The sequence below is a fragment of the Capricornis sumatraensis genome, chromosome 6, assembly GCF_032405125.1.
Source record: "Capricornis sumatraensis isolate serow.1 chromosome 6, serow.2, whole genome shotgun sequence".
In the NCBI taxonomy this organism is placed as follows: domain Eukaryota; kingdom Metazoa; phylum Chordata; class Mammalia; order Artiodactyla; family Bovidae; genus Capricornis; species Capricornis sumatraensis.
This window is the reverse complement of record NC_091074.1, coordinates 75,948,344-75,975,663: the sequence shown is the minus strand read 5'-3', so window position 1 is coordinate 75,975,663 and position 27,320 is coordinate 75,948,344.

The following is a 27,320-nucleotide window of genomic DNA, read 5'->3' as shown; positions in this document are numbered from 1 at the left end:
ATCCATTCTCCCTATTAACTGAATTGCTCCACAGTATAACTCATAGGCTCAGTTGCTATAGTGGTGACAGCCCAAAGATGGGGAGAATACCTTTTGTTAGTGTTCAGTTATCTGTTATATGCAGGCTGCTTTTCAGCCTTTTGGTGTCCCTTGCTGTAACAGGTGGTGCCGTTCCTTATCCATCATGCACCTGTAAACACTACAGTCAACCTTTGGAAAATCACTTGCTTACCCATCAGCTAGAACAATGTATAGATAGCCAGTCCTACAGGGTGATCATCTACTGCCTTCATAACCATGCTATGTATATTCAGGGGCCTGGGTGCCAAAAATGTTTTCCAGTCATGACCCACACTGCTGCTACCTTTACCCCACCAGAGTATCTAAACCCTGGGCAGTGTCCCGACACCATGGCATTGCCATCACGCCCCTATGCCTCTGTCTACCCCCAAATGCTATGCAGATGCTACAACCCAGAACAGGTGTCAGTCTATCAAACATATGGGAAAACCTACTGGACGGGGACAGTAATACAGACAAACAAAATTACAGACCAACTTTGCCCTAAAATATCAGGCTCTGCCTCTTGGCAGTCTGACCCAGGTTACAGAATTAATTCCCCCGTAGACCCTCATCTGTACCAGGTTTTCAATGCAACTTATCACCTGCTTAATGACACCAACCCCAGATGGCCAGGGATTGCTAGCTTTGCTCATCCTTGGGAGCTCCATGGTACTTAGCTACACCCATACCATTAAATAACGCAACAGCCATGGGAACTCCTATAGATCCACCCTTACAAGGGCCAGTCTTAAGGACAATTGAGTTAACTCAAAAGGCCCCAGAATGCTTTACAAATGATGGAGGAACTGAAACTGTACGCAATTTAGCCAGGGACCAATGTAATCAAACTTTAAGAGTGAGTGGCCCACTCATCCTCCCATAAACACAATATGGTGCTGTCCCCATCAAGGCCTTTTCTTTGTTTGTGGAGCAGATGCTTACTTATGTCTATCAGTCAACTGGATGGGTATCTGCATTTTAGCTTACCTCACTCCCTAGATGACTATTGTCCCTAACAACCAGACTCTCACCGTACCTCTGGCAGCACATATGCAGTCAAAAAGAGCCATCCAGTTTATACCCCTACTAGCTGGTCTGGGAATCACAGCTGGGGTAGGTATGGCAATAGGAGGGATTGCTTCATCAACCACCTTTTACCATACACTATTCAAACACTTCACAGATGACATTGAGAGAGTGGCCAAGTCTTTAGTGGCCTTACAGGACCAACTAGACTCCCTGGCTGAGGTGGTTTTACAGTATAGGAGAGGGCTAGACCTACTGACAGCTGAAAAGGGAGGGCACTGCCTTTTCTTAAATGAAGAATGCTGCTTTTATGTAAACCAATCAGGAACAGTCAGGGCCATGGCCTAACAGCTAAGGGAACAAATCAAGAAAAGGAGAGAGGAACTAGTAAATTCTTGGGGTAATTGGAACAATATCTGGAATTGGGCATTGTGGCTTCTCCCTTTAATAGGTCCTCTCTTCATGTTCTTTGCAGCGCTCTTGTTTGGCCTCTGCATTCTCAATGCTATTTTCATAACCTCTCGAATTGAATCTGTAAAGCTACAAATGGTAATAGCTCAATATAGCCCCCTAAACGATGGGGAGCTCTGAATGTCCTACCAAAACATGAGATGATGCTTTCTACAATGACTGATAGAAGCATCAAGAGGGGAGAATGAGGAGGAAAAGTTAAAATTTTTACATAACCTCCTCTTTCTGCCTCTGTAACTCAGCTTGCTCCTTGCAAAGTCTAGATCATGTAGGTCTCAGAAAGTGGGGACTCACAATACTAGGAACTGGAGCTTATCTCACTCACCCTTGTCCTACTCTTGGCAATTGTCCTAGCCCCTGCAAACCTGCAAACCCGCTTAATCATGCCTGTCCATGTATAAAAACTCTGTAACCCCTTTGTTTGGGGCTCAGAGATTGGCATGTTAACTCTTCTGGGCCACCCGGCCTAATAAACCTGAGTTCTCCAACTCTCTGAGTATGGTGCTTGGTTTCTAGAGTAATGGTTTCTGCAACACTAGGAAGTCTGGCCATGCACATCATGGGTAGGTGAAGGATTAATCTTCACTTGAGCATGTTTTAGGGAATGACTCTAATCCTGAAACCACATGGAAACTGCTTCCCAGTCTATGTTTTTTGTTTGATGAATTGATGCCCCACTGACGTTTTATCTATAGGAAGAGAGTAATCATGGAATAAATTCTTTCCCTTCAGGACCTTTCAGAGAAGGCAATGGCAACCCGCTCCAGTACTCTTACCTGGAAAATCCCATGGACGGAAGAGCCTGGTAGGCTGCGGTCCATGGTGTAGCTAAGAGTCGGACACGACTGAGCGACTTCAATTTCTTTTTTCACTTTCATGCATTGGAGAAGGAAATGGCAACCCACTCCAGCACTTCTTGCCTGGAAATCCCAGGGACGGCAGAGCCTGGTGGGCTGCCATCCATGGGTTCGCACAGAGTCGGACATGACTGAAGCGACTTAGCAGCAGGACCTTTCCCATGCAGAAAGGGCTTCTGTTTAATGACGGAGAGACAAAGCATGCAATAGCTAATCTACTTCATATAAACACCACTAAACCTATTAGGTTAGGAAGAGATCTACTTTAAGAAAAGATGGAAGCAACCTAAATGTCCATCAACAGGGCAATGGATAAGGAAGGTGTGGGATATATACACAATGGAATAACACTCGACCATATAAAGAATGAAATAATGCCATTGCAGCAACATGGATGGACCTAGAGATTGCCATACTAAGTGAAGTAAGTCAGACAGACAAAGACAAATATCACAGGACATTGCTTATATGTGGAATTTTTAAAAAATAGTACAAATGAACTTATTTACAAAATAGAGTCACAGAAGTAGAAAACAAACTTACGGTCACTGGCAGGGAAAGGGGAAAGGGGAGGGGAAGGATAATTGGGAGATTAGGATTGATAAGTAAACACTACTATATATAAAATAACTAACAATGACCTACTGTATAGCACAGGGGATTCTATTCAATACTCTATAGTGGCCTATATGGGAAAATAACCTAAAAAAGAGTGAACGTATGTATGTGCATAACTGATTCACTTTGCAGTACACCTGAAACTAATACTACATTGTATATCAAGTATACTCCAATAAAAACTTAAAAAAAAAAAAAAGGCTTCCATGCAAGTGCTAGGCATGAAGCATCTTCCTTTTTAGTCCACATGCAGGGTTTATTTTAAGCAGTCCCACCTGTATGTTGTGATCAGCATTCTCCTGCCCTTTAAAGAAATAATGGTAGGCATAAACACCCTATTGGGTTTTTTTTTTTTTTTTCAGATGCAAACACTAACTTAAGGAGATTGTTGCTATCTCCATTGCCTTAACTGCATACATACAATACAGGGATAATATTTTTGGATTAACTTAAAGTGCCAAAAAGGCAACGGTGTGGAGAAAGAAAACCTTGTACACTGGTGCTAAGAAAGTAATTTGGTATAGCCATTATGGGAAACAGTATGGAAGTTCCTCAAAAATTTAAAATTGGAACTCCCATATGATCCAGCAAAAGACGGAAGGAAATAGAACTGCCACAGGGAAGCTGAATCAGGATAATCTGGCAGTGATCAGAAATCCTAATATTTTCCAGTATTAGTATATTTAATGTTTTGCTCTATTTATTTTGTGCCCCAAATGTGTATTTTTGTTGTAAGACATTTAATCCAGTCCTGAAAAAATTCAATTAACACTTCTTTCTGACCACTTACTAGCTATCCTGAACTGTCAAAGGAAGGCACCCTCAACAGCCCTGCTGCTGCTGCTAAGTCACTTCAGTCGTGTCCGACTCTATGCGACCCCATAGACGGCAGCCCATCAGGCTCCGTCGTTCCTGGGATTCTCCAGTCATGAACACTGGAGTGGGTTGCCATTTCCTTCTCCAGTGCATGAAAGTGAAAAATGAAAGTAAAGACGCTCAGTCATGTCTGACTCTTAGCGACCCCATGGACTGCAGCCTACCAGGCTCCTCCGTTCATTGGATTTTCCAGGCAAGAGTACTGGAGTGGGTTGCCATTGCCTTCTCCATCAACAGCCCTAAGGATTCTCTGAAACAGTGTGATCCTATTTCTCCCCGGATGATGGCATGCTGACACAGGAGCTGTGTGACCCCCACAGAGCAGATAGCTGGATAATATCTGTGTCTGTGCTTATGCACGGTCCTTCATGGACACAGCCAGACACTAACAGCGTTAAGGTATTGATTCTATTTTTTACAGAGTGTACAAAGTTTACAGAAATTATAATGAAAAAATAACTTGGACTATGAGTCATCCCTCCTACATCTTTTTTACTTCCTTCTAGAATTTGCTGGGCAGTTACTGAAGTCCATGTTTATTCTAAGTTTATAATAAAACTGATTTGCATGGAAGACTGCTGAGAATATAAAAAAGGCTATATAAATCAGAGTTTCCACTGCTTTGGTGTCCATGAAAGTAATGGAACAAAACATCAGCTAAGGAGGCAGTTTTGGGATTGATGAGTCATTTGGGTGCAAAATGATAATCCCTGACCCTGGACTATCAAGTAGAAATAGAGGGGGAAGGGTGAAACAGGTGTCAACTTTTCCTCTTCTACACACCCAGGATTTTTATTCTTCCTTTCCACAATTCCCCACTCCATATGACTACTGCTCCTGCTTTGTCTTAATTCAATCTCTAAAAATAAGGCCTTAAGGTTTAGTTTTTCATCTGTACTTAATCCAGGATTTAGAGTAGACTTATTTCAACTGAAGCTGATAATCAATTATCTGTCCATTTACATATTTAAAATGCTTGAGAATCTATTATCTATTTAAGATTACAGAGAGGGAAGAATTTTGCTTTTCCAAATTATTATAGAGGTTTGCACTCCTTGAAAATTATACTTGTTTTCCAAATGTATTAGCCATGCCATACTGGTAGAGGGACTTCCCTGGGGGCTCAGAGGGTAAAGAATCTGCCTGAAATGCAGGAGACCCAGGTTTGATCCCTAGGTGGGGAAGATCTCCTGGAGAAGGGAATGGCTACTCCCTCCAGTATTCTTACCTGGAGAATCCCTATGAACAGAGGAGCCTGGTGGGCTACAGTCCATGGGGTCGCAGAGTTGGACATGACAGAGCAACTAACACTTTCTCTGGTAGAATTTCAGAATCGTTGTGAAAAATTAGATTAGATGTGTATTTTAACTATTCAGTGTTCTATCCTGAGCTCTGTGAATAAGTGCAAAATGACCCGACAGTGCACAAGTATCTGGGCTCAAGGAAGTTTCTCTCAAGAAATCTGTTAATAATATTGGGCATTTCCTGGTGGAATTTCAATTATCGTGGTGGAGCAAGCCTGCAACGAATGCTTTTTCCTCTGATCACTGCTTGCAGTGCTGGGATCGAGTGGTCTGTCCTAGTGCTCTTCTGCACCTACCCTTCTTTTCTGCCCCTGTTCCTTCCACTGAACAGATGAGAATCACGAGTCAGCGATGGTCTTTTTGTAAGTCAAGATGGGGCTCCGAGGCAGCTCTTTTCCTTATACAGAGCCTTCCCCCTCAAAAGAGGCAACTGGGTGAAGCAGTCAAACATAGTTTCTCGTGCTTTCTTTTTGTTATTGGAGTGTAATTGCTTTACAATGCTGCGTTAGTTTTTGCTGTACAACAAAGTGGATCAGCTATATGTATGCATATATCCCCTCCCTGTTAAGCCTCCCTCCCAGTCCCCCATCACATCCCTCAAGGTCATCATAGAGCATGGAGCTGAGCTCCCTGTGCCATATGGCAGCTTCCCACTAGCTCTCTATTTTACACCTGGTGGTGTATTTATGTCAAAGCTATTCTCTCAGTTCATCCACCCTCCCCTTTGCCCACTGTGTCAGCATGTCCGTTCTCTCTGAGTCTCTATTCCTGCTCTAAAAATAGGTTTATCTGTACCCGTTTTCTAGATTCCATATATGTGCATTAATATGCAAAGTTTGTTTTTCTCTTTCTGACCTGCTTGACTCTATATGACAGACTCAGGTCCATCAACATCACTACAAATGATGCAAATTTGTTCCTGTTTATGGTTGAGTCCGTTGTATGTATGTACGCATCTTCTTTATCCATTCCCCTGTTGATGGACATTTAGGTTGCTTTCATGTCCTGGCTATTGTAAATATGCTGAAATGAACACTAGGGTACGTGTATCCTTTTGAATTATTGTTTTCTCAGGATATATGCCCAGTAGTGGGATTGCTGGGTCATATAGTTGTTCTAACTTTCATTTTTTAAGGAACTGTTCTCCACAGTGGCTGCATCAATTTACATACCCATCAACAGTGCAAGTCGGTTCTTTTTTCTCCATACCCTTCCTACATTTATTGTTTGTAGATTTTTTTTTTTTAAATGATGGGCATTCTGACTTTGTGTCTCATGGTTTCTTGAGCTTGCTTCTAGTTGCAGTCTTTGCTCATTTCCAAGCATGAATTAATACACAGTAGTTTGTTTCACTATCACTACAATGAAGACATAGAATTTTTTATCTCTCTCTACACCTGGAGTGACATTAACAGGAATGCTAGAATTTATTAAGCCATTTTAATTTCTACTAATAGCCCAGAAATGGCTATTAGTCTGTAAAATGCTTTCAGCATTAAACTTCTGCTACTTTCAAGTCAGAGGTGAAACATCATGAGAGAAAAGAGAATTAGGGCAGAGACAGAATAGGAAAAGAGGATGGGACGAAATGGAACAGCTTTACAAATTAGAATATTTGAGCTTTATATTATAGGTACATTTTTTACTCATGGTTCTTAATAATCAAAATATTTTCAAGGACATTTCCTATGGTAAAGGTTCTGTTGTCCAAATGAACATCTACATATTTTACTTGGTTTTAATGCAGCATTTATTGGGATGCATTCATATTTTCAAAACACTAATTTTAAAAATTAATTTTTGGACGTAAGTATACACACCTTGTAGTGTTTGTGTATGTGTGGTTGGGTGTGTGTGTGCAATATGTGTATGAATGCATAGGTATGTGTATATGTAAGTAGGTGTGAAAGCGTTAATCACTCAGTCTTGTCCAACTCTTTGTGACCTCATGGACTAGGCTAGGCTCCTCTGTCCATGGAATTCTCCAGCCATGAATAATGGAATGGGTTGCCATTACCTTCTCCAGGGTATCTTTGCAACCCAGGGATCAAACCCTGGTCTCCAGCATTGTAGGCAGATTCTTTACTGTTTGAGTAACCAGGAAAGCTTATGTAAGTAGGTGTGCGTGTTATGTAAGGAGCTGTGCATGTGTATAAGTGGGTGTTTATGTGTGTAAGTATGTAGATATGTATGTGTATATGTATATATGTTCATGTTTCTGTTTATTTTTGTGTTTATATGTGTATATGTATATATGTATGTGCCTGTGTGTAAGTCGGAGAAGGCGATGGCACCCCACTCCAGTACTCTTGCCTGGAAAACCCCATGGACAAAGGAGCCTTGTAGGCTGCAGTCCATGGGGTCGCTAAGAGTCGGGCATGACTGAGTGTCTTCACTTTCACTTTTCACTTTCATGCATTGGAGAAGGAAATGGCAACCCACTCCAGTGTTCTTGCCTGGAGAATCCCAAGGATGGGGAAGCCTGGTGGGCTGCTGTCTATGGGGTCACATAGAGTCGGGCATGACTGAAGCGACTTAACAGCAGCAGCAGCAGTGTGTAAGTGGGTGTGTATGCATGCGGATATGTGTGTGTCTGTAATTCTTTTTGTTTGTGGCATATACATTCAAATATCACAAATGTGGCACATGTGACAGCTACCACAGGATCAAAGTTTTCATGTTTGTCATGCTTTTTAAGCACTATAACCTCAATTTTCTGTGCCAGGATGCTTGGAAGACATAAAGTTACAAAATGGGTGATCCAGTTTATACATTTTACTGACAATAATTTATTTGTTGACAGTTCCTGTTAAAGTGAATATCATTTTTTTCTTGTTTTTATGGCAGCTAAGTTTTCACAAAGGTGATTTTTTATCCTAAAAACATACTAACTTGAACAGTGTTACAGTTATCAAGTTTGGAAAGTATGATATATCTCCATACCTATGATCGTTATTAGCATGCTGAATTCTTGTTTTATTTTACTTCTTTTTGCTGTTATTGTTGGGAGTCTTTATGCTAAGTGACACAATCACTGGAGATAGAGTTTTTACTCCATAATGGCTGAAACTGGGACCAAGAAAAAATTGTCCTGGATACAGGTTTGGAGCTAAGAGAAGGCCTTCAGTCCTGTGGTGTCTGCTGAAAATCATTAAATAAATGAATTAAATTTTAAACCTTATAACTGGCTTCTTAAATGAATGAACCATTCTAACTCACATTTTTATAAACAGAAATAATTACTTGCATCTTCATTTTTTTTTTCATTTTTAATTGGGCATTCTAAAATAAATGTTCTGAAATGGAAAACAAGGTGAAATAAGGGGCATAGTTTGTGAGCTCCATATATGATGGGAAAAAGGAGTGGGGGTATCTTCTTTCAGATCCAAACTCAAAATATCCCTTAGTAGAAGATTTTTAGATTATAAAAATGCCAGTGGGTTTATTAATGTTATAGTCTTCGTAAGAACTAGTTTTAGCAATGTTTAAAACTATACATGTTTCTCCTTCACTATATCTGCTCACATCTTTATTATTTCTTCCCTCTTCATTCTTTTGATTTAGCTGTTATTTTTCCTGCTTACATGAATGAATGCGTAGATTATTGTTTTTAAGCAATTATTTTCAGATATGAGAATTTAAAGCTATATATGTCCTTCTAAGTCATCACTGACTCGATGGATGTGAGTCTGAGTGAACTCCGGGAGCTGGTGATAGACAGGGAGGCCTGGCGTGCTGTGATTCATGGGGTCGCAAAGAGTCGGACATGACTGAGCGACTGAACTGAACTGAACTGAACTGAAGCCATTCCACAAGATTTTCCATTATTTCATCATCTTTCAGCTCATAATATTAAAAAAAATCTGTTACATTTTATTTTTTGATCATTGGATTATGTAGATTGCTGTTTCACAGTTTTCAAGCATAAAAATGTTTTTAGTTGCAACTTTGCTATTGATTTCTACCTTAATTCCACTGTGGTCATAGAAAGCACTCCATGATTTCATTCCTTTGAAATTGTGGAGGCTTGAGTTGTGGCCCAGTGTTTGGCCAATTTTCACAGATGTTCTGTGTACATACAGGGAAATAACATGTAATTCTGAAGAACTGGACATAGTATTCTTCCTGAAAAAGAAAGTGTTAGTTACTCAATTGTGTCCAAGTCTTTGTGACCCCATGGATTGTAGCCTGCCAGGCTCCTCTGTCCATGGAATTCCCCAGGCAAAAATACTGGAGTGGGTAGCTATTTCCTTCTCCAGGGATCTTCTCAACCCAGAGACTGAACCTGGGTCTCCCACATTGCAGGAAGATACTTTACCAACTGAGCCACCAGGGAAGTTGTGTCCATTAGATTCAAGTTCTGTCTAATCTACTCATTTAACCTATCCACTAAGTCCCTAATTTCAGTTATTATATTTGTAAGTCTTAAAATTCCTGTTTAATTGTTTTATATATGTTTAGTTTTTAGCTGGCTTCCCAGGTGGCTCAATAGTAAAGAATCTACCTGCCAATGCAGGAGATGCAGATTCCTTTCCTGGTCCAGGAAGACCTCCTGGAGGAGGAAATGGCAATCCAATCCAGTATTTTTCCTTGGGAAATACTATGGACAGTGGGCTACAGTCTATGGCGTCATAAAAAGTTGGACATGACTTAGCAACTGATCAACAAAATTCTTCACTGAATTTCTTAACCCTTTCTTCACCAGATCTGCTTCAGTTATTTTAATTTTCCCCTCTGGATGTCAATTGAGTTTTTCATTTTATTAAATATAAATTTTATTTCTAACTTACTTGTTCTTATTTATTTTATTTCTTTGTGATTATCTCTAGGCCTTCATTTCTTATTCTTACAAATTTATTTCATTGTCTCATTCATGTTTTACATTTTCAAAACTTCTTATTGTCTCAGTTTTCTTGTTGCAGAATTTTAATTCTCCTCCACTCATAGAGTCCTTGTGTTGTTTTCAGTTTTTAAACTCATTTTCTTCTACAGTGCTTTTGATTTGTCTTTATAGAAGTCTTCTATGGTTTGTGTTAGGTCTGGGATTTGATTTGACCCTATTAAGTCTAATAAGTTGGTTTTATTCTGGTAATGCAAAACTAGTTTCATATTTGAAAATCAATCAATGTAATCTACTATGATAAGAGTTCAAAGAAGAAAAGTAGGATGATCATATCAATTGATACAGAACAATCATTTGAGAATAATTAATACCCAATTACTTAAAAAACTCAGTAATAGCCTGATAAAGAACATCTGCAAAAATCCCGACAGATAGCAGCATGCTTAGTGACTGAATGTTTTCCCTGTAAGATCAGGAATAAGGCAATTTCCGTTTTCACTACTCTTTGTAGGGGACTCCACAATGAGGCCATGTATTTAACTATTAACATAATTCAGCACACAGTTAAACTTTGCATTTCATTTTCAGCAGTATCAGTCCTGTGGCTATAAGAAATAAGAGATTTTTTTTTTTTTTAGGGCTGATATGGATGCCATCTGGTTCTCAGCTCAGACCAGACCGTCTGAGCTAAGAATTAAAAGGCCTGAGCTAGTTCTTTTTAATATATAAATAATTATAATCAAATTAATTCATCCCACATCTCAGCCATCATCACTGCTGTAATGGTCAAGGGCAACAGTCACTTGGGCTCCCAAAGCACATGTTTCAGTTGGCTCTTCATCACAGTTAACCACGGGTGGTTAGTGTGGATTAATTAAATTTTATGTCACTGCCTGCCATGGATTATGAGCATCTCATCTTCCATTAGGCAGGAGCTCAGCACCATGCCAAGCCCAACAGCATGAGCAGACTAACTCCCAAATCCATCTTTATGGTTTATCTTCTGATACCACTCTTGCTGTCAAATTGGGTCCAATCAGGAGTCAGGAAATCCAGTGATTTAAACAGAGGAAATGAAAGGAATTATTACACCATGATAAGAAAATAACTCTAGAAATGGAAGGAGAACTCTAAAGGTACTTTATGGCGTAGGGAGAGGACCCAAGGCTGGACAACTTGAAAAGGGAATTTCAACCTTGTTGAATAAGATGTGGTTACAGATCACCACTGGAGAGGGGTTTACTGAACTGCCCAAGCCAGAGCTATTCCACGGTCACTGAAAAAGCAGGAATAATACTCTGGAGCACATATGAGTGGAAGCTTGTAAGAAGGCATTCAGAGGGATTTAGGTACTACTGTAAACACCCTTGAACCTTGGAGTTATACTGGACTTGGTCTGCAGAAACCAAGCATACTTATGTGTATGGCTCAGGCCAGGATGGCTCTGGTCCCCTGTGTGGGATGAAGCTCAGGCACTCAGCTTACCAGCTATCAACTTGCTGTGGTTTACTTAGCTGAGACGAGGGTGCTGGGGAGCCATGACCTGGACTGGGGCAGCCCATTGCTCTTTGGGGCTCCCTGCTGTTCTTCTGTTGCCTGAATCAAGAGTTGGAGAAAGAGTGCTGTGCAAGACACACTCTGAAAAATCATACATAGTAAATAGAAAATCATACTCCCATGAGGCTGGTGAATGAGTATAAAGAACCATGAAGGAAAACTTAATTTTCCTGCAATGTCTCTCCAGAGCATTCTGCTAACAAAACTTAAAATCAAGTCATCAACAGAAACATTTAAATGCCCAGCTCCATTGTCTTGGATTAGGCAATTAAGTAAAAATTCATAGTGGAGAATCGTTAAATTGATAACACCATACCTCTTACCTTTTACCATTTCTCTCTCACACACACCTTATATATATGTTACTGTAAGAATACATAGTGTCTATGAAAAATTAAAATATGTGCTTTTCAATATAATATACATATATATGATATTATAAGTGTCTAAGGAAAAATTGAAATATATACTTTTCAATAAAATATACTCAGCCATAAGTACATTAAAGACATAATGCTGTGGTCAGACACATTTATCTGTAAGGGAAATAAATGTGAATGTGGTGCTGAGTGCAGAATGATGCGGGGATCTTGGCTTAAATATCTCAGGGTCACTGGTGAAGTGATTTTTTTCCAGCATGGAAACAACTGTTGATAAATTTCAAACAAATAAAAATAATCTTTTGATCATAAGCGGCAGTTGCATTCTACATACATTAAGCATGTGTAAAAATCATTTGTAAACACATAAAAACAGGATTGGTTCTAGATTCTTGCTGTAGTATAAGGGTCTGGCATTAAGCTTTTGATTGCCAAAGCGTCCATTTCAAAAGACACCCTTCCTGAATAGACATTTTGCAGCTGTAGGACACAGCTACCGGCAAAGCAGCTACATATAGAACTAGGCTGCTTCCTTTGCATTTCCCCTTTCAGATAGCCTTGCATGACCTAGGTAACTGACCACTTGAGTTAGTCCATCTCTTCCTTCCTGGGCCCTAGTTCATACTCTCATGCTTTAAATTGGTCTCCCTAGGTGGTGCTACTTGTAAAGAATCCGCCCTGTCAGTGTAGGAGAGGTAAGAGATGAGGGTTGGAGCCTCGTGTTGGGAAGATCCCCTGGGGGAGGGCATGGAAACCCACTCCAGACTTGCTGCCTGGAGAATTCTATGGACAGAGGAGCCTGGTGGGCTATGGTCTGTAGGTTTGCAAAGAGTCAGACACGACTGAAGTGACTTAGCATGCACACACTTGCTTTAAATTAGATTGGAGGTTTGTGATTGACATGGGCGCACTGCTATATTTAAAATAAATAACCAACAGGGACTTACTGTATAGCAAAGGGAACTTTGCTCAATACTCTGTAATAACCTAAATAGGAAAGGAATTTGAAAAGATTAAATAAATGTAAATGTGTAACTGAATCACTTTGCTGTACACCTGAAATTAACATAACTTTGTACATCAACTGTATCAAATATAAAATAAAAATTAAAAAAGTAGGTAACATGGAGTGTATCTGCAAAATTCTAGACATCCCACCCTCTGAACCTAATAAAAGCAGAGCTCCATTCTCTCCCCACTCTCTCCCTCTCAATTCACTACCTTACTGCATGCTCTTTGAGACTTGTGAATAATAAATTATGTTTCTCATAGTTCCCTGATGATTTTTGCTAATCATAACAATCATAATAAGAACCACAAGAGCCAGTCTAAGCACAAGTGGGGGCAGAAATGTCTTTGGGGGCCTGTTATGAGTAATACAGGCCCAGATGAGTACCCCAGGTTTTCCTAGACAAGAGCATCATTATCAAAAGAGAAGGAAAGACAAAACCTTTGTAAACACAGTTTTTTCACCTGTATGAATGTGTATTTGAACAATCAGACGTTACTGTGATAACTCCATGTGTGACAGGATGTGTAGTATCCCTGACCTTTACCCTCTAAATGCCAATCATGGGTCCAAACATGGATAATTTCATTACTTTTCCAAATGACCCTTGGGATTCAGCCCTTCCCAACCCCTGAGAACCACTACTCCACGTCCTCTGTGTCTCTTTGCATTGCACTTCTGCTTTCTTTCAGGTTCCCCTTTGGCACTCAGGGTGTCTGTCTTCTTACCTATGTACTTCAGAAAGAATCTGAGTGTTAAAGGGGGTGGCTCCCCACTACAATAAATGATGCCTATACCACAGGGACGGAGAAGGCAATGGGATCCCACTCCAGTACTCTTGCCTGGGAAATCCCATGGACGGAGGAAACTCATAGGCTACAGTCCATGGGGTTGCTAAGAGTCGGACACGATGAGCGACTTCACTTTCACTTTTCACTTTCATGCATTGGAGAAGGAAATGGCAACCCACTCCATTGTTCTTGCCTGGAGAATCCCAGGGACAGGGAGCCTGGTGGGCTTCCATCTATGGGGTCACACAGAGTTGGACACGACCGATGCGACTTAGCAACAGCAGCAGCAGCAGCAGCAGCAGCAGCAGCAGCACACCACAGGGAAACACATGTGAATAAATGATCAGTCTGGTAACCTTCCTTTCTCTGTATGTCATGACCAAGGAAGATCAGAACTGTGTCCCAATCCTTACCTTTGCTCTATTGTGACCCATTTGTTTCTTCAAAGATGCTGTTTAAGCTTTCACTGATGCTGTTTTTCCTATATATTGTGATTTTTTTTCTTGGCTTTGGAGTTGAACTGACCTGTGTTGAACTATTAATATATACTCAGTAATTGCCTAATTTTGTTATATCACATTTCTTAGCTTGAGTTTTACTATCCTTAAAATAAAGATGGCATTTCCAACATATTAGTAACATATTAGAATGAATTACGGAAGAATTTACATGTAAAATATCTAAGATATATCTGACAAAATATAGGTGCTTAATAAATGATAGTTTATTATTATCATTGATAATATTGCTGTTACTTTCTATTAAGATTAGGTCAGCATGAAAGTAATTATACCCTTTCCCCAAGACATAGATATCAGCAAGGATACCAGAAGATGCTTCCCCATTTATTTGCCATCTATTTCGTTGAGCTCTGCTGTGAACATGGTATCAATTTTTCATCAAACACTTTTAAGCTCTTCAGTTTCAGTTCAGTTCAGTCACTCAGTTGTGTCCGACTCTTTGCGACCCCATGAACTGCAGCACTCCAGGCCTCCCTGTCCATCACCAACTCCAGGAGTTCACCCAAACTCATGTCCATTGAGTTGATGATGCCATCCAGCCATCTCATCCTCTGTCATTCTCTTCTAATGCCTTCAATCTATCGCAACACAAGGGTCTTTTCAAATGAATCAGCTCTTTGCATTAGGTGGCCAAAATATTGGAGTTTCAGCTTAACGTCAGTCCTTCCAATGAACACCCAGGACTGATATCCTTTAGGATGGACTGGTTGGATCTCCTTGCAGTCCAAGGGACTCTCAAGAGTCTTCTCCAACACCACAGTTCAAAACCATCAATTCTTCTGCACTCAGCTTTCTTTATAGTCCAACTCTCATACCCATACATGACCACTGGAAAAGCCATAGCCTTGACTAGATGGACCTTTGTTGACAAAGTAATGTCACTTATTTTTAATATGCTGTCTAGGTTGGTCATAACTTTCCTTCCAAGGAGTAAGTATCTTTTAGTTTCATGGCTGCAATCACCATCTGCAGTGATTTGGAAGCCCCCTAAAATAAAGGCAGCCACTATTTGCACTGTTTCCCCATCTATTTGCCATGAAGTGATGGGACCAGATGCCATGATCTTAGTTTTCTGAATGTTGAGCTTTAAGCCAACTTTTTCACTCTCCTCTTTCACTTTCATCAAGAGGCTTTTTAGTTGCTGTTCACTTTCTGCTGCCATAAGGGTGGTGTCATCTGCATATCTGAGGTTATTGATATTTCTCCCAGAAATCTTGATTCCAGCTTATGCTTCATCCAGTCCAGCATTTCTCACGATGTACTCTGCATATAAGTTAAATAAGCAGAGTGACAATATACAGCCTTGATGTATTCCTTTTCCTATTTGGAACCAGTCTGTTGTTCCATGTCCAGTTCTAACTGTTGCTTCCTGACCTGCATACAGATTTCTCAAGAGGCAGGTTAGGTAGTCTGGTATTCCCCTCTCTTTCAGAATTTTCCACAGTTTATTGTGATCCACACAGTCAAAGGCTTTGGCATAGTCAATAAAGCAGAAATATATGTTTTTTTTCTGGAACTCTCCTGCTTTTTCGATGATCCAGTGGATGTTGGCAATTTGACCTCTGGTTCCTCTGCCTTTTCTAAAACCAGCTTGAACATCTGGAAGTTCATGGTTCACGTATTGCTGCAGCCTGGCTTGGAGTATTTTGAGCATTACTTTACTAGCGTGTGAGATGAGTGCAATTGTGTGGTATTTTGAGTATTTTTTGGCATTGCCTTTCTTTGGGATTGGAATGAAAATTGACCTTTTCCAGTCCTGTGGCCACTGCTAAGTTTTCCAAATTTGCTGACATATTGAGTGCAGCACTTTCACAGCATCATCTTTTATGATTTGAAATAGCTCAGCTGGAATTCCATCACCTCCACTAGCTTTATACATAGTGTTGGTTCCTAAGGCCCACTTGACTTCACATTTCAGGATGTCTGGCTCTAGGTGAGTGATCACACCATTGTGATTAGCTGGGTTGTGAAGATCTTTTTTGTATAGTTCTTCTGTGTATTCTTGCCACCTATTCTTAATATCTTTTGCTTCTGTTAGGTCCATACCATTTCTGTCCTTTATTGTGCCTATCTTTGCATGAAATGCTTCCTTCGTATCTCCAATTTTCTTGAAGAGATCTCTACTCTTTCCTATTCTATTGTTTTCTTCTATTTCTTTGCACTGATCGCTGAGGAAGGCTTTCTTATCTCTCCTTGCTATTCTTTGGAAGTCTGTATTCAAATGGGTATATCTTTCCTTTTTTCTTTTGCTTTTTGCTTCTCTTCTTCTCACAGCTATTTGTAATGCCTGCTCAGACAACCATTTTGCTTTTTTGCATTTCTTTTTCTTGGGGATGGTCTTGATCCCTGTCTCCTGTACAATGTCACAAACCTCCGTCCTTAGCTCATCAGGCACTCTGTCTATCAGATCTAGTCCCTTAAATCTATTTCTCACTTCTACTCTATAATCACAGGGGATTTGATTTAGGTTATCCCTCAATGGTCTGATGGTTTTCCCCACTTTCTTAATTTGGCAATAGGAGTTCTTGATCTGAGCCACAGTCAGCTCCCTGTCTTTTTTTTTTTTTTGCTGACTATATAGAGCTTCTTCATCTTTGGCTGCAAAGAATATAATCAATCTGATTTCGGTGTTCACCATCTGATGATGTCCATGTGTAGAGTCTTCTCTTGTGTTGCTGGAAGAGGGTGCTTGCTATGACCCGTGTGTTATCTTGGCAAAACTATATTAGCCTTTGTCCTGTTTCATTCTGTACTCCAAGGCCAATTTTGCCTGTTACTCCAGGTATTTCTTGACTTCCTACTTTTGCATTCCAGTCCCCTATAATGAAAAGGACATCTATTTTGGGTGTTAGTTCTGAAAGATCTTGTAGGTCTTCGTGGAGCCGTTCAACTTCAGCTTTTTCAGCATTACTGGTTGGAGCATAGACTTGGATTACTGTGATATTAAATGGTTTGCCTTGGAAACGAACAGTGATCATTCTGTCATTTTTGAGATTGCATCCAAGTACTGCATTTCAGACTCTTTTGTTGTTCATGGATTGTCATTTCCTTCTCCAAGAGGGACTTCTCTGGTGGCTCAGATGATAAAGTGTCTGCCTACAATGTGGCAGACCTGGGTTCAGTCCCTGGGTCAGGAAGATCTCCTGGAAAAGGAAATGGCAACCCACTCCAGTAATCTTGCCTGGAAAATCCCATGGACAGAGGAGTCTGATAGGCTACACTCTACCTGGGGTTGCCAAGAGTCGGACGTGACTGCACGACCTCACTTTCACTTTTCACTTTCACTTTCTCCAAGGTGGAGATAGGTTGCTTTCATTTATAAAGGGTAGACTTTAATGAGAAGGAGCATTTCATTTGGTTACAAAAATAGGTATGTATATTCATAACATAAATATATACATTGATCATAGGCTTCTAGTCTGAGTAATATGACTTTCTAAAAACTCTTTCTTTCTTTCTTTTTTTTTTTTTTTGCTGATGGTACTCCAATTTATGGGCTTCCCTGATGGCTCAGCAGTAAAGAATCAGCCTGTCAATGCAAGAGATGACAGATCCTTGGGTTCAATCCCTGGGTGTGGAAGATGCCCTGGAGAAAGAAATGGCAACTCACTCAAGTCTTCTTGCCTGGGAAATCCCATGGACAGAGGAGCTACATTCCATGAAGTCACAAAAGAGTCAGACATGAGTGAGTGATTGAACAGCAACAGCTCCAACTACATTTATGCAAATGGTTCCAGTAAACTTTAAAACTTTTGTTGACCAAAAAGAGAAAAAAACCCACAAGTATACTGTACCCAAAGATTTGAACTTCCTGCTTTTTACTTTCTCATGCAGATATTACTTTTTCATGCAAATATTCTTGATGGCTTTCATTTCCAAAGGTAATCAACAATTACATAGAAAGGCGCATTATACTCCATGGAGCTGTCCTTTCAGGAACTTGGTTTTGAACTGTAGAGGCTCCCACTGTATCTCCTGAAGGTCATGGTAAGATGCTTAAATTGTGGATACAGCTGTGTGATCACTGAATTCTCCTAAGAAGCATCTTTCTTTTTATTTTTACTTATATATGTTTTCTTTTAAGTATCTCAAAGAAGCCTGAGGCATTGTAGATCCTTTGGGTACTTTGAATGTTTTTGTAAAGTTTTAATGGCATCAAATGAATTGACATTTGATCACATACAGAAAATTTTAACTTATACTTTTGTATTCATTTAATGGCTTTCAATAGACTTTCAAGGCTTCTAGGAACCTATACAGAAAATGACTCTTTGAAAATGAAAATACATCACTCTGTGTTTGTTATAAATATGTTATCAAAATATAAGAAAGTCTGTTAGCACAGAAAGACAAGTAGAAGAATGCCAAACAGTTGTGCAGCAAGAGGCCAGTCTAGCATTTTGCTCTGTCATCCACTCTGCATTTTAAGAGAAACATTGAATATTTCTAGAATAAAGTGATCTGCATGGTAGACTTTATAGAAACAAAGTTAAGTGATTATTCATTTAAGGAACTGCCTTTGTTTAAGATACAGAAGAATATAAAACAAAATTAGGGCCAATTTTGAAAATGACATTATTTTTAGAAGCATATTTCATCACAATAGACCTTATTTAGTAACAATTAGATCAGTCCAAAAGGGAGATAATGTATTTCTTAGTGTATGACTTTAAGTAAAGGCTTTTTTCAATGGAACATCAAATCAATGCCTTTCAAGTTTCCTTTTAATGTTGGTGTTCTGTGTTTTTAATAGAGATCAATATAGAGCCTCACTTGTGGTAGATCTACAGTATTTGTTTAATTCTGCTGTGAATTAATGTCACTTAAGTTTATTGATGGTCCTTGATTCATGGGATGCTTATTATTTTCATGGGATTTGCCAGGCAAGAATACTGGAGTGGGGTGCCATTACCTTCTCCAGGGGATCTTCCCGACCCAGGGATTGAACCCAGGTCTCCCACATTGGAGGCAGACACTTTACCCTCTGCACCACCAGGGAATCCATAATAAAAAATAGAGTAGGAAATTTATTTTCCATCTGGGGAATTCCCATTGCATTATCACCAATGCAGTTGTCACTTCACCTGAGATACCTTCTCCAGCTCCCTCATTCAGAGGAACTGGATGACATCTCTGTCACCTTTAGAACTTTGGAAAATTTGTACACACACAGAGGTCTAATATGCATATATACCTAAACATATAAACATGCACATACCTGGATATATATCCACCCATGTAAATATTTTACTCATTAATTCTTTCAATAAGTGTTTTTTCCCCATAATTGTGACTTTTCTTATAACTAATCACTTGTGTGATTTTTAACAATGATAGAACCCTAAGCATACCATAGGCAGACTTTAAAGCAGAGTGTATCTTAAAATTAACATATTATAAAGGTGGAAAACATATTTAGAAAACTTCAACAAAGCAACTTGATAATTTCAGAATTAGTGTTTAGGAATTATGTGACTTCTATAAGACAACTAAATAACCCTTTAATATATGTACAATAAAGTTTCTATTTCTTTGAAAGAAAAACAGAATTACATGACTTTGGATAAATGTGCTTATTGGCTCTTAATTTCGCATGCTCTGAATCACATGACTATATGATGCACACCACAACCTTTTCCAAGCTATCTAATCCATATTAGGGCTCTGCTTGATTGTTTCTGGCTATTTTAGTGTTTTTGCCAATTGGTTGTACTGCTCTTACATTTTTTTTAAAGACTTTAGAATAGCATTAGCTTATCATCAACAATAACTCACTTTCAGCTTAGGAAAGCAGAAATTGAGTTATTGTTGATGACAAGGTGATACTTTAGCATAATATTTCCTGTGGAATCAAGAAAGCTGAACTTGAGTTACTACTGATGACAGGGTAGTAATACTGTGCTAAGGGAACACTAAAGACACCCTGCATCCTTGATGCAAATTAAAAATGGATCAAACACCTTCTAAGAGGAAAGTCTACCCTCTTTCTCTGAAATAGACAAGAAAAAATACTATCTACTAGGAATGTGAAAGAAAGATTTAGATTGACAATAAATATATCATTTTAGAAGTATGTTTTGATATCAGTAACTATTCATTTGTTTTCTTACTGATTTATTCAGCCTGCATTATTGTCTGGGCTTCCCTTGTGGCTCAGTGGTAGAGAATTTACCTGCTAATGAGGAGATGTGGGTTCAATCCAGGCTTAGAGAGAGTCCCTGGAGAAGGAAATGGCAACCCACTCCAATCTTCTTGCCTGGGAAATCCCATGGCCAGAGGAGCCTGATGGACTATAGTCCATGGGGCTGCAAAAGAATCAGACATGACTTAGCAGCTAAACCATAGCAGCTTTATGTCTGCCATATGCATAACCCCAAGTTGGGTGCTGAAATGGAGAGGGCTGATAACAAAACTGAATTGGGGGACAACAGAAATTAATGGTATACTGAGGAAAACCTAGAGGTCTGCAAAAATTGTAAGGACATATGGAAGAGGTGGTCACTTGTTCTGATTGAGAGAGCTGAAGAAAACATATCAGGTGAGGCCATGCATGTTTTGGTCCAAACATTGAAGTGGGACTTCACCAAATGAAAAGGATATGAAATCCCAGAGTGGGCAGAAGAAATCAACAGTAGCAAAAAAAAAAGTGTAGTAGGCAATCTTAAAGTCTCCAAGATGACTAATCATAGAGTTTGGGAAGAAATGCAAGACAAGGTGATTAACAAAAGAGATAGAACCAAACTGCATAAGATTGTAACATACTTTAAAAATGTGAACAGAGAAAGTTTAAAAGCAGGTAACAGGGTCCACATGCTTAGGTAAAACTTTGCTACCAGAATTTCTAGTAGTGAGGTGTTTTTTTTGTTTTTGCTTATAATTCCTAAAGAAAATGGCAGAGTCAGCAAGTACAGTAAAACATAATATTTACAACCAAAGAGGTCTCAATGTAGGGTGAGAAGCAACAGCAGAGTTCTGGTCTGTGGTATCAGCATTCTAACTGACTTTTCTGTGCTGTTTTTCCTTTTTGTGCTCTCTGTCAGTCACTTAGTGTTTTTATGTTATCTTCTGTGTTTTCTCTTCTTAAAAACATCTGGCCACATCAGTTCAGACGAAGATGTGGAGCTCCAGAGTTAGAGTCATGCTAAGGCTTAAGAAATGACATGGATTATGGAATCAGGGTATTAAAGAAATACCACTTGGGAGAAATAAGCTAGAGTCTATGCCAATTACCAACTTCCAAAAGGATTTTGAATTCTTACCTTTTTACTCAGTGGCATTGATTAATATGCATTTCTATAGTGAGGCAAGGGAGGGGTAAGCATCCTCAGAGATGCAGTTGTGAACACGTTCTTAGTTCTAACGTGATACTCCTACTTGTCTTGATCTCCCGATTCACTTGGCCAGGCGACTTATTTGGTCACTATGGGCCACTGGGTACCAACTACCACAGATTAGTCTGTAAACATGTTTGCTACTTTAGGTACCCAATTTCTCATTGTTTGTTTACCTTGTCCGATCATTCTATTAGACAAAGAGTGATTAGACAATCACTCTATTGGACTCTATTGTTTATTTTGTCCAATCACTCTATTTCCATGTCCAATCACTCTATTTTCTCTAGTCTTTAAAAAGTTGACAGCAGATTTATGGTTATTAATGTTTTAATTGATTTTTGTTACTTTATAAATCTAACACGTATAACAACAAAATACCTTGGGAGCACAGTGGAAAGTAATGCAGTAAGGAAGTTTAGGGAAACTAAAAAGAGATTTTGTGGAAAATGTGATGTCTAACCTGGATATACCTATGTTGTTTTCATTGTTTAGTCACTGAGTCACGCCCAGCTCTTTTGTAACCCCATGGACTATAGCCCGCTAGGTTCCTCTGTCCATGGGATTTCTCAGACAAGAAAACTGGAGTGGGTTGCCATTTCCTTCTCCAGGATATACCTATAGGTAAGATTATAAGGTGGCAGGAGAGGGAGTGTCAGGCAAGAAGTTTGGAAGCCATTAGGACTGGAATATTTAAGGATGTCATAGTCAGGTGGCTTGAAAATGTCCCAAGATGCAATAAGCAACCATTATTGCAGGTTAGATTCTCTGAAAATAGATGCTGAGGATGGGGTTTTGTGTGTGGAATATTTATTAAAATGTAACACCTAATGAAGGAAAAAAAATAAAGATTTCCTCAGGAATAAAAAAGATAAAACATTTGGAAATTATTAGTGTAAGCCACTGTTAGTACATTAAAAGACATGATGCTTTTGATTACCTTAGTATTTACAGAAAATGGCACATGACACAATTTAACATCCTTTTATAGTTACCAGAATAGCAAGATAAACCTCAGCAGACTAGAAATAAGAAGGTACTTACTTACCTTGACAAAGACAAAACCAAAAAACAAAACAAAATGAACATCAGATAGGAAGGTGAAATGTTTAAACCATTTCTTTTAAAACAGGGAGCATGAAAAGACGCCCATTGTCACTGCTCTGTCAACACTGTGCAAGGAAACCTAGCTGAAGCGGTGAGACAAGGAATGAAACTATCATGTATAAGAAATATAAAGGAAACAAAATCATAATGAGCAATAGACAAAATAGCTGTCAGCATAGAAACTAAAAACTGCAAATGACTAAAACCTAAAAACCGAAAATTTTGAATTTCAAAGAGAGTTTGGCCAAGTTTGCAAGATATAAGAAAAATATCTTAAAAATAAACTGCAGTTAGCTATCCCAGCAACAAATTATTAGGAAATGTGAAAACATCATTTACAGAAATATATACTGCCAAAGAATAAATCTAAACAAAAATGTCTTTATGTCCTTTATGGAAAAACATTTTCAAATTTTATTGAAAAATATTGGATGAGTCCTAAGGTATATTAATAAAAGAATATCAATTTTTCTCAAGTGTGTCTACAAACAATACAATTCCAATAAAAACCCCAGTGGTTGCTCTTAACCGGCAAGCCTATTCCAAAATGCACGTGGCAGAAATAGGGCCAAAATAGGCAAGAAAACATTTTTAAGCTATTAGCTCAAAACAACTGTGATAAATAAGAACAAAGTTGGGAAAGTTGCTCTAACTGATTTTAAGGTTTATTATAATTAAGTCAGTATGAGACATGTGAAGAGGGGTTTGTAAATCACTGAAAGAGAATAGAGTTCAGAATCAAATTCACACCTAAAGGGATGGTCTGCTGATTTTCAACAAATGTGCCAAAGTGATTCAAAGGGGAAAGACATATTTTCAATAAATGGTGCTAGAGCCATTAGATATGCATATGTAATAAGATAAACTTTGAATCTTACCTCAAAGCATGTAAGAAGATTAACTCAGAATGGCTCACAGACCTAAACAGAAGAGCTAAAATTATAAAACTTGTAGAAAAAACACAAGGAGATATTTGTAGTTCTGAGTTTTTATAGAAACATTTATGAAAGCTTTCATATAGGACACAACCTATTAATAAATTAGATTTTGTTAAATTTAAAAGCTTTTGCTCTTCATAATACACTGTTAAGGAATTAAAAAGTCAAGTCAAAGACTGAAAGAAGATACTTGTAAACCATACATTAGACATAGGATTTATATTCAGGATATGTAAAGATTTGGAGCTTAGCAATAGAAGAAAAATATTTTAATATATTGACAATATATAGTGGAGTATAGGAGCTCCACATTAGAGGAAATATAGATGGTAAAATAAGCCTGGTTTTTGAGCCTGTAAAATACCAATGGTAATTTTTTTAATGTCCTGTTTTTAATTTTTGAAGTGTGAGTGTCATGGGGAAAGTGTGTCTGGGTGTGAATCTGTACTTATGCCCTGAAGCATGAAATGTGAGGAGAGACATGGAAATGGAGAATGAAACCCGGGAACTAAGGTTCGTTATAAAGACCAGCAGCCTGATAAAGGCTGTGCAATTTAAGATAAACAATATGGTAGGGGAATGGTTGATTATGGAAATAAGGAGGGAATGGGAAAAATATGAGAATCTGTATAACCTGATCACTCAGTCAGAAATGGCAGCTACAAAATGTTGGTTATACAAAAAGAGAAACTCTGAATTACCAATTTCAGACTTGACTGAGGTCTTTTTCCTCCTCCCAGATTTAAAATACAGATTTTCTTTCCCTTAGAGATACATGAGTAATGGAGGGGAAGGGATTGCCAATATATTAAAATATTTCCTAACTTCCCCAAAGTCATTGACAAACTATAGTGACTTCAGTAAAAACTAAATATATCTAAAATAAAAATAATATAGAAAACAGTATTTTGCTTCAAAAATTACACTGTATTCTTATTTTTATCATACTTAGTTTTCCTTACAAAATAATTTTATATTTAAAATTTTCTGTTATACATATATATATATATGTATTTTGAATGACATTCCAAGCTTAATTTACTCACATAAATCATGAAAAAATTATTTTTAGTGTGCATAACAGTATAACTTAATATATACTGGGAAGAATAGATACATAGTTGAAGCTCTTTCTTGTGGGTTACATAATGTATGGTCTCTGGATATGAATGTGATCACCAGAACTTTTTCTACATTAGATGAATACACTTAAGGACTTGCTTAGGTACCTTACATGTATGAGTATTGATAGATACTAAATGCTTTTTGTTTGAATCAGGATAAATAGAACTGAATTTGTTTTAGGTTGTCTAATTTCTCTACCATTGCAGGGGGGCTAAATACATTCAAATCACTTGTTCTACAACTTGGACATACATGCATAGGCAGAACTATCTATGTATTTCATTTTAAATACACGAAATGCTTCTATAACAGGGGTTCCCAACCACCAGGCCATGGACTGATATTTGTCCATGGCCTGTTAGGAACCTAGCCACACAGCAGGAGGTGAGTGGTGAGCCACTAAACTTCATCTGTATTTACAGCTGCTCCCCATCACTCGGATTACTGTCTGAGCTCCGCTTCCTATCAGATCAGTGGTAGCATTAGATTCTCATATAAGCGGGAACACTACTGCACTTGAATCATCTCAAAATCATCCTCACACTCCTCCCAGCACATGGAAAAATTGTTTTCTATGAAATCGGTCCCTGGTGCCAAAAATGATGAGGACTGAAGATTAATACTTAATCTTCTCTCTGAACATCTGATTAATTTATATTGAAGTAACTATTAAAAGAACAAAGAAAGTAACATTTTTGAATAGAAAATCTTAATGGGGCATGATTTTTCACCAAAGAGACTAAAATATGTGTTGTCAGTTTAATATATCACTCAGTAGGGATGCTTTACAATAATTCCACCTATTCTTCCTCTGGCTACTTTCTGATAATTTTAGTCACTTGTTCTTTGGATGTAGCAAGCTTTTATTTCTTGAAAATTTGCTTCATATACTTCCAGTCTGGTGATGCACAGTGATGAAGAAACCGGTAAGTACTGCTTTATCTGACTTTGTCCAGCGCTGCACAGACTGTGCAATGAAAGGCGTGCATAGCAATACACAACAGCCCTACATTGCCGCTCCTTATTTTCTTCTTTCATCTGTGGAAATCTGCTTGAAGCCAGATGTTGCCATAATTGAAGCTTGTTTCTTGGCTTCTTTGCTAATCATTGACCAGACCACCACCACTAAACTATAAAGTGGGTAGGCTTGGGCTCTTTCTTTGTGTTCTGTATCCGAGCTGTGGAATTTGGGTCCAGGAAAAGAGCTCTAAGGGGCTTCCCTGGTGGCTCAGATGATAAAGAATCAGCCTGCGATATAGGAGACCCGGGTTCAATCCCTGGGTCAGGAAGATAGCCTGGAGAAAGGAATGGCAACCCACTCGAGTATTCTTGCCTGGAGAATTTCATGGACAGAGAAACGTGGCGAGCTTCAGTCCATGGGGTTGCAAAGAGTTAGATGAAACTAAGTGACTAATATTTTTACTCTTTCTTTCATCATGAAAATAAACTATTCTTTCCAATCATTCAAATGGGGATTTCAAAATTGAAAGGATTTTCAATATATTCTAATCAAGATCTTTTTTCTGTCCAGATCCTCCCTTTTCATACTCTCAAGTGCAACAAATAAACATCCTACCCAAATGCTCCAAATTGCTAAAGAATTCATATGATGATATTAGATTGACCTCCCAAATGATTGTAAGGCTGTCCATTTTCACCACGTGCCAGGTTTACAGAATAGATTATGCACCCAATGAGAGTTTTAGCTGTATAAGTCTTGGATTCATTAGACTAGTTTGTTTGAGCCTTAGAATCTTTAAAAAACCAATAAAGTCTAGAATAAGGAAACTCATAAAAACTCTGCTCTCTTCAGTTATGTCAATCACTTTATTTGGTGAACACAAGTGCTAATAAGGTAAATTTCTCTTTAATATGTATGTGTGTTAGAAATGAAAAAAAAAAGAAAACTGTGTGTGTAATGTGTGTGATCCTTGTATCTTAAGTAAAAACTCAAATTTAACAGCTAAAGATGCATTTTTCTAGCACCATTTTGCCTATTGAGATGGTGATATATGATGGGCAATGGCAATGACTTGAGATCAACTTGTTCACTAAAGATCTGCTTAAAATGCCTGGGTCGGAGGGCTCTCACACTTTCTCTTACGTTTTTCACCTGCTCTCCTGCTCAGTTCAGGGTCATTTTAACCAGCATGTCTGACACTCTGAGCCTGTAATCAACTCTCTGCAGGGTGCCATAGACACAGAGGTAAATTCAGCTCAATCCATGACTTCAAGAGGATTTTAGCAAAAGTAAGCACTCACAAAAGTAACTGTAATCAGTCCAATATAACACATGCCTTAAAAGAGATATGTCTCCAATGCCAGAGAATTTTAAAACAAGAATCTCATCTTCAGGTTGGACAATAATAGGAAAGCTACCTGGAAGAAGTGACATTTGGGCCAACTTTTTTTGAAACTTGGGTATTGTTTTAATGCACAGAGAATCAGAGGGGTGCTTGAGACAGAGAACATGCCATTAGCTAAAGGGTGGAGGAATGTTCGG